Source organism: Typopeltis vanoorti, chromosome 13, assembly GCF_054136105.1.
Source record: "Typopeltis vanoorti isolate ZY-2024b chromosome 13, IOZ_Tvanoo_1.0, whole genome shotgun sequence".
NCBI lineage: Eukaryota > Metazoa > Arthropoda > Arachnida > Uropygi > Thelyphonidae > Typopeltis > Typopeltis vanoorti.
Genome location: NC_143561.1, coordinates 91,189,677 through 91,205,535, shown reverse-complemented (window position 1 = coordinate 91,205,535; position 15,859 = coordinate 91,189,677). Strand labels below are relative to the sequence as shown.

Genomic DNA, 15,859 nt, shown 5'->3' with positions numbered 1-15,859 from the left:
TTAAATCATGCAGACTCACAACCCCCATATACCACTTTTTGATATCTGTCAGTCAGCCATCCTCTTATCCACACTAATATTCTATAATCCAAACCCATATTCTCCAATTTATGCAACAGTCTACCATGCTGTATTCTGTCAAAAGCCTTAGCAAAATCCTAAAGTATCATGGTGTATCCATTTCCCTTATCTAGTTCAATGGTAACATTGTTATAGAATGTGAGCAAGTTGCTAAAATATGACCTGCCCTTAGTAAACCCATGTTGCTCATTGCAAAGTAGAGATTTACTGTTAATCCATTTCTGAATGCGAGTCCTAACCAGTTTTTCCAAAATCTTCACCACCACCACCACTCCTGAGATACTAATTGGTCGATAGTTGGATACATCGGTCTTTGCACCACCCTTATGCAACAGAATTACCATATATTCTTTCCATTCCTCTGGAATCTTACCTGTTCTGAGACTCATATTAAACATCCTGATCAAAGGAATAGCCAGTTCAGCTGAACAATCATTTAGCACACATGCTGATATCCCATCAGTTCCTATTGTTGAATTCTTATTTACTTTGCACGACAGCTCTAATACCTTGTCCTCATACATCTGAATTTCTTCATCCAGTGAAGAAGTAGCAGGGAGCTCAATGTTGTGTGTATGCCTGGTTGACAGCTTTTAACAAAATGGGCACTCATTAGTTGAACGACCTCTTCTGCATCTGTAACCCTCACACATCTATATTTAGGAGAGTTATTCTTTCATGTTCATTCTTTCTTTTACTTGCAGAATATCGATATAATTCTTGTGGGTTGTCTTTAGCATGCAAAGCCAGTTTCTTTTCATACTCAGACTTTGCTTTCCGTATAACAGTTGCGACTATTTTAGCCTGCTGCTTATAACTTTCATAACAGACATCATCCTTATGCACATGGTATTCCTTTCACATCATCCTTTTTTTATGAATCTCTTGCTTAATAAGATTATCTATCTATTTGACTCCTACCCTATTTATTCTTCAAACTCTCGGGACACATTCTGATATCGCATCATTTAAGTATTGTTTAATCTCTCTACTGGCCATGGTGGATGAAATAGTGAGATCAAATTGCACTTCTTATCCATGTTATTCAATAAATGTTATGGAATCGTATCCAGATTTTTCTGGACATCTATAGACGTCATGGCCAGTTGGGGTGTTAAATGCTTCCCATACACTGTCAATATTCTTCCCATTCATCAGTCGATCCCATTCCACTGAGCTCTCTATACTCCTCAATTGTTCATAATTTCCTGCTTTGTAGTCAGCATGTAACTTTTTCTGAATGGAACATTCATAAACTTAGTCACTTTTCCATGCGAGTACCACATGATCACTGTCACCAACCGGAGGCAGAATAGTTATGTCTTAACTGAAATACCCCTGACACTATAATCAAATCTAACACTCTTTGACCTCAAGTTCCTTCTGTCACATGCTGCTTGATGAAGTTGTCCTGCAACAGCTCAATAATTGCGTTCTTCTCACGAAATTCTACTGCTACCCAACCAATATTTGAATAATTAAAGTCTCCCATTATGACTACTCTTTTTGTAATCATCTTGTCTATTTGCTGATGCATTTTTTCATCACTAGCAACAGATACACCAAGTCTGTAACAACACCCCACTATGTATTTGATCTTGTTAGATTCCATCTCACACCAGATGGCTTCAAACTAACTGCCACATGAAATACTGTTAGTAGTAATACTACAATCATAATTCTCAACTCTAACATTATCCATGTCATCTGATATCATTAGCAGCACCCCCCCCCTCCTCTCTATCTTTCCTAAAAATGGTGTTCCCTTTAGATTCGATACTAGTTAGTATGTCTGATTCTGATAGCCAGATCTCACTAATGACTAAAATCGAAGGTCCCAACATATTGACCAAGGCAACAAACTCTACATCTTTGTTTCTGATACCCCTAGCATTCGTTTACAGACATAATAATCTATCTGCATGTTCTTTTGTATACTCTTGTCTGCATGACACAGTTGGACAACTTGTAGATCTCTATTTTTCTCTAGTGCCTTATATGTGTAGATATCTTTGCACACGTTTGATGGATCCAAACTGGACGAACACAAAGTCAAAGTTGTTCTCTCCTCGTCAACATTTCCATGACAAAGCCCATTCCGTCATTAACACAGTTATATAACATTATTGCTCTTACACTCACATTCTCACCGTTCCTTCCTTATTAATTTAGTTTCCTTGACTCTCTATGTTAGGTTTCATACTACAGTTATTAGTCTTTCTAGACTCCTGATACCAAATGCATTCTGATGTAGGTCATCCCTCTTATAAAAATTCAATCTTCCCAAAAACTCGAATTCATTCCTTATACACAGCCTACATATCAAATTGTTTGCCATCATAGCCCTTCTCATAAATCCAACTAGTCTTCGCCTAAAATCAAGAAACCCATTCTGGTCCATGAGCGAACTCTCTTCAGCTGCCTTACTATCGACACCTGGCATGTGGAGAAAACATTGGTCCACAATCTTCCAACAAACGGCTTCCTGGTTGAAGATCCCTGTGCTCCGCAGCCTGGTTTTGCTCCTCCTAGGAAGATTTGGTCATCCATCAACAGGATCAGAACTAACTAGGGCAGATGTGGCTACCTACTACATACATAGAGACTGTCAGACCACCCTTATTATGATTGTTCCCTCATGGCCCAGATGATTATTCATATTGTGAATGACTGCCCAAGGTGCCAATTTCATGGTGATGGCCTCCAGGACATCCACAAGGTGGATGAGGCCCTGGATTGGCTTTCTAGCCTGGACATTGACCTGTAGCTGCTTTGTATTCCTTTTGCCATAAGAATCAATAAATAGCCCTTCTTCTTAATTCAGTTTTATCATATCAAGGTAAAATATTGATGATTTTCCCTTTCTCATTCTTCACTCTCGCCTCTTCCAACAACCATTTCATGTCCTCTCTCATACCGAACTTATTGCTAGTTAAGTCGTTAGTACCTACTAGAATTGCAATCTCATTTACTTTTCTTTTCTGTTTTTGAATTGCTTCTGTTAGATCGTAATTTCTTCTCAATCATGTTTCATCATCTTACAATTCTCTTTCTTTAGTATTTAACTAGTTGTAGGCTGATATATCAATCGAATATGAAGAAAATTTATATTATACTGCGCCATTCCATATTCTGAATTGCAAGAGCAATTTAGATAAATCAACCTTCAACTGTATCAGGTTATAAGTTGATTTCAGGCAGAGGTTTTTATTCTTACTACACAGGGTTCCCACTAAGATTCGTATTATTTTAATGAGTGGTGCAAACAATCAGGCAAATACAAGATTCAATTCAAATAAAATTATTTAATGCAGTGTCACATAAATTACATCATAACACAGTATTCCAACAGGGATATTATAATAAAATGAATATAAAGATCTCATTAAGATTCTAGTATACTACTCTGATGAGCTTAAACTTTATAATTAAAGATTATATTTAACAGATCTTATTCTTCTTATTACAGAGAACTTCTATCATAACCTTACTCTGATCAAGGTTACATCTCAAAACATTTAAATATCAAATCGGTTCAAGATATTCAGAAAGAATACAACTCATGAACCATTCAGACATTCATTTGTAATTCTCTAGGCTCAGTTAATCAAAATTAGTTCTTGTAAGTTCGAGATTCCTAAATTACATCAAATAGGCTTCACAGTATTCTCGTTGAGTCAATGAACACTTAATTCAATAATATAGCATTTATCACTTGAAGAGGGAAAAGTCTTAGCACATTGCACATTAAATCTTGACTCGTTGAATACAGCAACTATGAATAATTTACTTTCGGCAGAATTAATTTTCGTAACTTCTCACTAAGTATAGTAAAGGTAATCTTACCAGGATATAGCTTCATCACATCATAAGGAGATTGAACAATAATTTTAAAGTCCTTGCTGACTTTTACCTTGTAGTAACACAAACTTAAAAGAATTTTCCACTTCCACGACTGATTTATAGACTCGGGAGAATATAACCTTTATGCACTTGGTTTAAATTATCTACCTATTTCTTCTTTTTCTTATACATATTATCCCATTTCCTGCACTATTCCACTGCTAGGCATTAGGAAGTTTTGGTATAAATCCAACTCAGAAAAAGGTAAGCTAAAATACCGAGTGAATCCCAGTCCTTTTAATTCCGTTTTCGGCACGTCAAAATTCCCCCCAGTCTCCAACTACCGTTCTCTCTACTCCCCTACTCGATTCTGTTTCTACTTTCGTTTTCGTATCCATTCCTTCCTTTCACCACCAAAAAATGGTTCTCACCGGTTTAGCTCACATTAAACTTGCCTTTCCCTTCGTATAAAGTAGTTCACGCTCCAGCACGCGCTAAGAGAAATTTGCATGTTTTCTCATAACAACCAATCAAATGATACCACAAAGAATCTTCTGGATATATTAAAATATTACATATACAGTCATACCCCGACTTATGCGAATCTGGAGTTATGCGGTTTCCTATATGTACGTATTCCCATCCCGCTTCACGCCTCACCACTAGTCATATCTTTCAGGTGCCGGCCGCATTCACCAGTGTCGCACATGCTGTGAACAAGCACTGACGTGTTTCACGTGGTCTCCATTCATACACGATTTTTATAGTCTACAAACCTTGCAATTGTTTAATGTTATGTTCTTGATAAAAATTTTATCACATAAAAAATAATAATGTCATCCAAAAGAAGCAAGTCCGATTCTTCTACAGCTAGCAAGAAAAGAAAAAACATTGACTTTGGAAACAAAACTGAACATTATTAAGGATTTTGAAGGTGGAATGAAAATTTGTGAGCTAGCAAAGAAGTTCGATCTACAGGAATCCACAGTAAGAACAATCATAAAAGAAAGGTTTACAGATTTTGGAGGACAGATTCTAAAGAGGAACGAATTGTAGACACAAGGCAAGGAATAAAAAAAATCATTAGCTTGCTATGCAGAAATTTTGCATGACAAGAAAAAGACATTATGCCATCAGACGAATCTATTAGATTTTATGAAACCATCGACATCAAAATAACTTTCTTTTTTTTATGTACAAAAAACTATAATTATGATTATATTTCTTAAAAAATATAGGTGTTTTTGTAAACCTTTGGTCCCAATTGTATGTTTGTATATATAAATTACATGCAAAATTATACCCTGAGTTACGCGAATTTGACTTGCGCACTTTTTGTTGGTCCCACCTACCGCATAACTTCGGGGTTTTACTGTATTACAGTTTCTAATATTATTATCAAAGGAATAAAGTAAATAAAATAATTGACACTTTAATACAGAGCCTTTTCATATCTATAATATGTTTTAAAATCACATAAATAAAATTAACTAACAAAACTTAAAAGGAATTACATGAATAATATTTTATAAGCAAGAAACTAACAGAATAAATTTAAATAAGTCCTGCTTATATGGTAGATGATGTTAATTATGAATGAAGTATTATTATTATAAATATCTTCATTCACAATTTAACACTTCCTTTATATTCTTAATTTTCACTCCAGGTAAACTAGAAGTTATAACTAGCTCATCAATAGCAAGCTTTATTATATTATAGAGTCACCATACCATATAACTTCTTTCGTTTTACTAACAACGTCACTTACCCAATTTCTGTTACTTCCTGACTTACCTGTTTCCCCGTGCTTTCTTGTTTCTTATTTTGCTGCTTAATTTTCAGTTTCTCCCTATGCTCGTTTAAACACCTCTCGACTTATTGTAGTTCCTTTGTTGTTTCTCTAATGATCTGCTTTAATTTTGCTATTATGGAGGTTAATTCATTTTCATTAACCTCCACCACAACTCCAATAGCCTTGTTAGCAAGGCTAGTCTTCTTTTCTCACCTGCAATGCTCTTTTTTAGCATTACTTTTCTTGTGCATTTTTTTGGCACTATTTTAAACTTATACTTATTGTTGAAATATCTTAATAAAAATATGCTATAAAATACTAAATACTCCATAAACACTAAAATCTACACTAATTTTCTAAAGAAAAAAAAACACAATAAAACAGACAAAAATCACAATTTTACAGGAGCGTTAAATTCTCTGACCAACTACAATGTATCCTCGAACAAATCAAAGATTGGTTCGAGGATTATGTAGGATTTTTGTCTTATTCCACAGGACTCTGTACTAAGTACAAATGGCAGATTCAGCAAAGATAAGATTGTTGAAGTTCAAGATACTTGATACAAGATTACCGTTCCTCATGACAGACAAAGGCAAATCTTCCAGACTGTCCAAAATAAAACAAGCCCCCAAGGACAAGGGATATGGCAAATACCCAGAACATTAAGTGAAAGAAGCTTGTCTTTTGGTGAAGACAGAAAGGTGCAATTTTTCTCACAGGACTAATGCTACATAGATGTTGAGAGGCTTTGACATTTACACAATACTTAAAGATATTCCTTTATCATAGGGAAACAGAATATGAGTAATTTCTTCTTGGGTAGAAGAGGAAGAAATTCATAGCTGTTGAGAGGTTTGTTAATAACGGCATTACTGAAACCATTTTCCAAGGAGGTTGATTTGACGTAAAGCAATTCTGTGTATAGTAAGTCATGTGTAGAATAAAGCATAAGTGAGCGTGATTTATTAAGGTCTTAATAGCATCAATTTTTTTTGTTTAGAATTATGGTGTAGCTTTGTATTAATCAGCTTATGTGTGTCTTTTTCCGAAACTATGAGAACTGAAGATTGCCATCTGGCTGACAAAGAACCATTCCAAATTGCATTGCTAAGATAACAGACATATCTGTACTAAAGCAAGTTCTGAAAAATATCGCCAAAGAAATGTTGTTTGGACATTACATAAGGTAGTCAAGCAAGTGTGGGTGTATCTTGAAACTGCTAACACAATTTATTTTGCATGACAAAATATAGGGAATGGATAAAACTTGCTAACTACTTTATGGAATGCTTTCGAAGAATGAAGAATTGTTCAAAGCATTCCAATAAAATAGTAAGATATTTCTTCCAATACACTTAGGAGAAATATTTCTCCCACTTAGGCTATGGCACAGATATGTTGATCTTTTCAGTTTGGAATGGTTCTCTTCTAATTTAAAAAATTTCTCATCCAAAATAAACATTTTAAAGGGAGAACAGACAGTCTCCAGAAGCAATTAGTCATGGAGGGAGTAGCCGCGCAGGACCAGATTGCTTTGCCGCGTAGACAAATCTGCATATGTTCGGATCGTTGAAACCCCTTCGCCCGAGTTTCAAGACGCCGAGAAATCACATTCCAGACTCTGCCAACCATTCCAGATGAGACACTGGTGCTCCGAGATTCTCTAAGGAGAAATCCAAAACCTGAGATGGAGAAGAAACTAAGGACTCTGGAACGAACTGTGAAGAAGTGCACTAAAGGGACAAAGAACTTATGCGAGTTGTTTATTACATATTATATTGTTTGTGATGTAAGAGAACTATCTTAGGTGGACTGCTAAGTTTATAGTGCTAAGATAGATATAGTCTGAGAGTAAATTGATCCAAGTTAATAGTTGGAATTTATAGGTATATAGACCAGAGCATAATAATTTCCTAAGAAGTAATTAGGCTAGAAGTATTAATTATTGATCGCAGTGAATTCTGAAGTTTTATGCTGCATAATAGCAGAAAGTTGCTATAGAAGTTTTGTTCTATAGTTAGCTTAAACTAGGGGTTATAATTTTGTTGCAGTGATTCTTGTAAAATCTGTTGCATAATTGTGGGAAATTGCTATAGAAGTTTTGTCATGTTAAGGGACATTCTTTGTCCCTTAAACTGAAATTAGAAGAAGCAATTCCCTATTGTATGAGTTGTTTATTCAATAAACATGCTTGTTATATATTCAAGGAGTACTGCCTGATTTTTAATATGCAATGCACTGTTTCCAAATAAACTCAATCCTGTAAGCAGAAAGTTAAATGATAGCTACAATAAGGAGTGCATAAAAGCTACGACTGTATATTAATCATTGAGAAAGGGTTTATGTTAGATAGATTAGATAGAGACTTACTGGAAGTATTACTAATTCTTATACCACGAAGAGACCACTAGTGGCACAGTCGTTAACGAAAATAAATTTCTAGTGCTCTCAGGCATAAGAATAAAGAATACGGAAGGTGGAGTAAAAGAGAACAGAAAGAGTTGTATTAATACAGTTTATAGAAGGGAATTAAGTATAGAGCAAAGATAAATATAGCTCACAGAAAGATATAAGAAAATAGAATAAGCATACATTTACAATTGTGCAATAGTCAAAAAACACACGAATGCGCAAAATTCCACAAATAGATCTGACAGCCAACATTTAACCTCCTTATAGTAGATAGCACTGCCAGCCTTTCCTAATTATTTAAAATTAGGAACTGGTTGATTATTATCTTGTTAAAGCTATGGTGGCACTAATTAAAGTAAGAAGAATTAGAATAACAAATTTCTGTTAACACTATAGTATACTGTTCCATTTTGAAATTGTACTGAAGATGCTTAGATACATAGGTAAAAATGAACTAAAATCACTTAGCATAAGTTGTTTGTCGTTTAATTTCTGGTATATTTCATTTATCCTATACCCCAAACATGGCAAACAAAAGATGTACATGAAAATATTTCATGTACATCTGTATAGAGAGGCAGCGCTGACTTCTCATTCGACTGTCCCAGTATCCCATAATGTGCAGTTCCTTTGCAATGTGTATATCATTATGTATTTTGGGAAGAGCCACTACCTAAACTGTTTGACCTTTACAGGGAGGGGGGTTTCTTCAGTGGAAGATAGATATTTGAAGATGCTAAGAGCTAAATCAGTGGCAAAGTTCTGCAAACAAGTTGCATGAATGATAATTTAGCAAGATTTCCTGCAGTCAAAGTAAATTACACCTGACAAGAAATTATTGTGTTTATTCTCTTCCCAAAAAAACAGCAAACAAAAGTTTACACGTGAAATATCTTCACAAATGGTGTATTTCATAATATACCAGTCATTGATTTAGAACATGATTTATATAAAATAAGACCCAATGTATATAAAATTTTGAAACACTTAAATGCAGATACCAAAGAAAACATAAAATTAAACACTGAATTGAAATTAGAAGAATTTCTAAATTATTACACAGAATTGTGGACAGACAAATATTTTAAAAAAGACCACTGGCAAACAATTAATGAAAATGAAAAGGAAATAACTAAAGAAGAATTAGAAATCAGCCTGAAAGAAACAAAAAACGGAAAATCACCCGGAGAAGATAAACTAGGCTCAGAACTATATAAATATGCAGGAACTAGATTCAAAGAAAGACTTATTATTTTTAAATAAAATTTATTCAGCTGGTATCCCCCCAATAGAATGGAAAAAAGCAATTGTGATTCCTATCTTTAAAAAAGGTAATAGAGATGACCCTAAAAACTATAGAGGTATCAGTATACCAAATTCCTGTTACAAAATATATAGCAGAATCATAAATAGCAAACTAATGAAATATTCAGAAAACTTTATTTTAGAAGTACAGAATGGATTTAGAAAAGGACGATCATGTATAGACCCAGCCTTTTGCCTAAAATTAATAATAGAAAAAAGAAGAGAATACAATTTAGAAACACATATTGCATTTATTGACTTTGAAAAAGCATTTGACAAAGTTAAAAGAAACATTATTTAACATATTAAAAGAAAGACAAATACCAAATAATATCCTAAAAGCTATCACAAGTATATATGAAAATAATCAAATACAAATAAGATTAAATCACGAGCTATCATATACGAGAGAGATAAACCAAGGGGTCCGACAGGGATGTCCCCTCTCAGCAACTCTTTTTAATATCTACTTAAATGAAATAATAATAAAATGGAATAAAAATTTACATCAAGGAATTAAACTTTCTCCTACAGTAAACTTAAACACTCTCCTCTATGCCGACGACCAAATAATAACTACAAATTCTTAAGATAAACTACAGAAAGCTATTTTAGATCTAAATGAGATATCCAAAGATTATGGTATGATAATATCAACAGAAAAATCAAAAACTATGGCCTTTAAAGGACAAGATCCAGCAAGAACTAAAATAGTAATAGATAACAAGCTCTTAGAACAGGTGAATTCATTTAACTACCTAGGATGTACGATCACATATGAAAATGAAAAAGATGTAAACGTAAAAATTGCAAAATATTTAAAAATAACAGGTGTAATTAACTCTATATTTAAACCAAACCTAGTTCAAAAACAAACCAGACTAAAAGTATACAATACATTAGCCGTACCAGTCTTAATGTATAGAAGCAAAATCTGGACAATAAAACAAAAAGACAAACAAAGATTAACAATAGCAGAAATGAAGTTTATGAGAAAAACTGCAAAGTATACCCTATTTGATGACAAAAGAAATGAAGAAATTATGAAAGAATTAAACCAAGAACCAGTAATAGAAAAAATTAAAAAATATAAACATAAATGGATGGAACACGTTCAAAGAATGACAACAGAAAGATTACCAAAACAAGAAAAGAAAACCAGGGCGTCCTCTTAAATGATTCAACGATGACTTCTAAGGCCGGAACAGGCCATGCTAGGCCTAAATCCTTGATATGCATGACGATGATGACCAGTCATCGATAGCAACACAAAAAAATGGCTCACACTGAATGTTTTGACAAAAATATTGTAGTCAAAGAATTTTGACTACAATATTTTTGTAGTCAAAATGTTAAAAAAAAAAAAAAACGCTAAATCAATATGACAAGATAGAAGGTATGATCCTATATCACATCTGATCACCTTTCATCTAAAACTTGGTGCATACAGATCTTGGACACTCTTCCTCATATCACAAGGCATCATAATATAACATGAATCATGCAATCATCATTGTTAGTCTTTTCAAATATCGTGTTACTCTTAGCAATACTGTGTTACGGTAAGCAACAAACAAATTTGCTTGTTATTTGCCTCAGTGATTGTAATTTTTTTTTTTTTTTTTTTCATTTAACTGAAGAAGTGAACCATATTACATATAAAACTAGTAAACATTTAAATTCAATGAAATAACTGGCATAATTAAATGAAATAACATTTAACATGTTTCCCAGTCCACAAAAGCAAGATTGAAACTCACAGTGAGTCGATGTATCAAGTTAAAAATATTCATTAATAGACTAATATTTCTCATCAAGTGTAAAGATAATGATCTACATGTGAACAGAAGTTGTCCTCCTCAGGAAGCATGTAAGTACCACTACAACTACTAGATTTCAATTATCCCAAATTGTTTGGCAGACTTTCTCTGCTCAGAGTTCAAGAGACTTTCTTAATTATTGAATTGTAGACCAGTCTAGTATGCATGGAAAACACTCTTATCAAACAAAGCTATTCAACTTCCACTGCTAATAAGCTGTGGAAGTACAATAAGGGAAAAATCAAAGAAAAAATTCAGTAACTTATTAGCTGAAAAAGAACAGTACATCAGCACTTGCCTCACAAAGAACTTCAGTTCAATAATTTGTAAGCACATATGAAAATATATTCATCTTTCCAGAAGCTTCAACTTTGTCTCTTCTTCTTCTTATGGTGCTATCTTCTTGGTGAATAAACTGCGTTCTTGTGTTAATCGGAGTAGTTGTACGCTGCTCTTTCCTGTCCACGTCTTGATGTTGTCAACCATGGTATTCTTTTTCTTCCTCTAGCTCGCCATCAATTCTTCCCACCAAAATAGTTTGTAGAAGTTGGTATTTGCTGTTTCTCATGATCTGGCTACGATACGATGTTTTTCTTTTTTTGATTATTTGTACAAGATCTTTAGCTTTGCCAATGGATTTTAAGACATCTTCATTAGTAATTTTTTTCTGTCCATAATATCATTAGCATTCTTCTGTATGACCACATCTCAAAGGCTTCAATTTTCTTAATAGTTGTCGCCTTCAATGTCTATGTTTCAACTCCATAGAGCAGAATAGACCACATGTAGCATTTCAGCATCTGACTTTCATGTTTAGGTCTTTATTGCAGAATAATGTTCTCATTTTCATGAAGGACTGCCATACAAGATCTTTAGCTTTGCCAATGGATTTTAAGACATCTTCATTAGTAATTTTTTTCTGTCCATAATATCATTAGCATTCTTCTGTATGACCACATCTCAAAGGCTTCAATTTTCTTAATAGTTGTCGCCTTCAATGTCTATGTTTCAACTCCATAGAGCAGAATAGACCACATGTAGCATTTCAGCATCTGACTTTCATGTTTAGGTCTTTATTGCAGAATAATGTTCTCATTTTCATGAAGGACTGCCATACAACTTCAATCCTTGTCTTTACATCTATTTCAGGATCCCACCTTTCATTAAGCCAGCAACCAAGATATTTATATCTTGACACTTGATTGATATTTTTCCACTGAGTGTCAGTTCATTGATGAGGTTTGATGTTTGCTGATGACCATGTATTTTGTCTTGTTGATGTTTATATTTATTCCAATTCTTTGGTTTTCTATGTATACTCTGTCAATGAGTTTTTGGAGATCTATAATGTTAACTGTAATTAGCACGGTGTCATCTGCATATCGTAGGTTGTTAACAATTTTTCCATTTATTGTGATTCCCTCTGGACATTCTTCCAATGCCTTTTTAAAGATTATCTCTGCGTATATGTTAAACAAGAGGGGTGTGAGCATGCATCCATGTCTCACTCCTCTTTTGATGTTAATATCACTGGTAGTAATGTTGTCTAATTAAATGGTAGGTGACTGATTCCAATACAAATTTCAAAAACTTTGTCTTATCTTTCAATAACTCTCATGTCAGTGGTCTCCAGTCCAGTCTTTGATCAAGTGTTTTATTTATAACACAGTTCCTAGATCCATAAGTTAAAATTGGTTAGAACACTGTCTAGTATACAGCTAATTTAGTGTTTTGACTAATTTCTCTCTTATTCCATATAAATTTATTCAGTTGACTTCCTATATACCAGCTTTGTTCACTCTGTTGTCTATTTCCATATTTAATTTACCATTTTCACTAAAAATCATGCCTAAGTAGCTGAAATTTTTTACTCATTCTATAGGTTCTCCATTCACAATGCAGTTGATATTTTTGATGCTTCTGCCTATTTCCATTGTCTTTATTTTGTTATTGCTGACCTTCATACCAAATCTATTACAACAGTTATTCAATTCAGTAAGGGAATCATGCAGACTTGTACTGGAATTATTCAGAAGTATAACATCATCTGCATAAAGTAAAGAGCTGAGATTTACATCTCCAATTTTGATATCAGATTTAATACCACTTTCCTTCATAATGTGATCCATATATAATGAATAACAGAGGGAATAATGTATACAACCTTGTTTGACACCAGATTTAACATCAAACCATCTTCCTGTACTTCCTTCAATTCTAATTTTAACTGAAATTCTGAGTTTTAACTCAAATAAAGACTAAGTATTGCTTGATATAATGTCCCATTGACCATATAACTATAGTGTTTTGCCTAGTTTTTTCTCTTGGTACCTTGTCATATGCCTTTCCAGATCTACAAAAACTTAAATACAGATCTTTGTTATATTCCCATGATTCCTCACCTATTTGTTGTAAAGTGAAAATCTGATCCTGACGCCTCTATTTGGCCTGAATCCAACTTGTTCTTCACCAAGCTTCCCTTCCATAATCCTTCAACTGTTTCTAAAGTGTACTTGCATAAATCTTACCAGGAACACTCAGTAGGGAAATACCTCTGTAATTCTCACATTCAGTTTTATTTCCCTTTTTATATATGAATACTATGACAGCTCTACTCCAATCATCTGGAATTCGTCCCTCTGAACTATGCCCACTGTAAGACTTTTACACCTCCATACTTGAGCATTTCTGGTCAAATATCATCTACTCCTGCTGCCTTTCTGCATTTTAGGCTTTTGATGGCTTTTTCTACTTCAAGAATAATATGTATTTCTGACTGAATGCCTGTTGAGTGTTTTTTTTTTTTAAATCACTGTGCTGTTATTGCATGTTTCATTTAGTAATTTTTTGAAGTAATTACTCTATACCAATGTTTCCCAAATGGTGGGTCACAACCCGGCACCAGGTCACGAAAGCTAAATGCCAGGTCGCCTAAAAAAACTCTCAAAAACCTAGGTGTTTCGTTTTTGGGTTTTTTTTTTTTTTTTTTTAGGAAACTCTAAAATACAAGTAAATAGCATTTAATCAGAACTAATGAATAAATAATTGAATTAATAGAGACGAAAAACGCGCTCTGCCTACGTCGCCATTTCACAGTCTCTTTGTTCGTTGTAAAGTAGCTCAACTAATGGCGAGGCTGAGCGGAGGCAACTGCGCCACCAGCCGAATCGTTTGGCAGTCTGGTGTTTGTTTTACTCACCTGCCACGTATTCACTCTGCTTGTTCAGTCTGAGTTAAGCATAGAGAGAGAGCGTATTTTTTTTTGTATTTACTGATTACGTATACCTTTCCCAATGAGTTTGGCTGAACAACCGTAATTATTATAATTGTTTCTAAATAATTTATTTCATTCTTTCTTTCTTCATCTTGCCTGCCATTACTTTAACGATGAATAAATGGGTAATAAAACAACAAACAATGTGCTGGTTACAAACTCTTCGATTAGCACCAATGAACAATCTGAGTGACGTGCAGCCGAACATGAGTTCTGAGAACAGTACTAACAAACGGCCTCACGATGTGTTGTCTACTATTATTACAAAAAAGAAGATGTACCGGCCCCAACAGTATTTTGAGGATTACATACAATTCGGTTTCATCAAGGGTGCTGATAACAAACCATTATGCGTTATTTGTTGTGCGGCATTTTCAACCGATTCCATGAAGCGACATTTGGAATTGAAATATCCGAACTACAGTAACAAGCCAATAGATTTCTTTATAAATAAAAAGAGAGAACCAATAGCTACCAAGAAGACTATATCTTTGAATTTTTCTCAGGGAGCTCAGTCTGAAAACCTTGTAATGGCTTCTTATGAAATATCAAAATTAATTGCTGAAACTGGTTATCCTCACACAGTTGCCGAGAAATTAATAGTTCCAGCAATGAAAATGTTAGCATCTCGAATATGTGATAAAAAACAGGACAGCCAAGTAAATATACTGACGCTATCAAATAACACAGTGAAGAGTAGAATCATGGAGATGGCAAATAATATCGAAGAAACTGTCGTAGGTCACTTAAAAGAGTGAAAATTTTTTTACCCTTGCAAGTCGATGAAAGTACAGACATATTGGACAATGCCAATTTAATGTGTTTTGTGAGATACGATTGTGACAATACAACTCGCACAGAATTTCTTTATTGTAAATCTCTGACAACAAGAACAACAGCTAAAAAATTTTTTAATTTGATTGCAAATTACATCAGTGAAAAGGGCATTGAATGGAAGAAATGTGTGGGACTGAGTAGCGATGGAGCCCGCACAATAGCAGGTGCACGTACTGGACTTTTTCCGAAGATCAAAGCCGTAGCACCAGACTGTGTATGGGTGCATTGTAGCATTCACAGAGAAGCATTGGCTATCAAAAGAATGCCATCGCTTTTAAATGCAACTATGCAAGAGTGTGTACAATTTATAAACTTTATAAAATCTCGTCCATTAAATTCAAGAATATTCTCTGCATTGTACAAAGAAATGGGAAGTGAACATGAACATCTTCTTTTACACTGCAAGGTGCAATGGCTGTCAAGAGGGAATATTTTAAAAAGACTTATTGAAATGAAGGATGAAGTTTTAATGTTCTTAGACCAACATCA

General features: G+C 34.1%; 1 protein-coding gene across 3 annotated transcripts in view; it reads right to left on the bottom strand.

Moving 5' to 3' along the window:
• Nucleotides 1-15,859, bottom strand: part of schlank (ceramide synthase schlank) — a 211,362-nt gene that overhangs the window by 36,121 nt on the left and 159,382 nt on the right. The gene's annotated exons all lie outside the window — the stretch shown is intronic.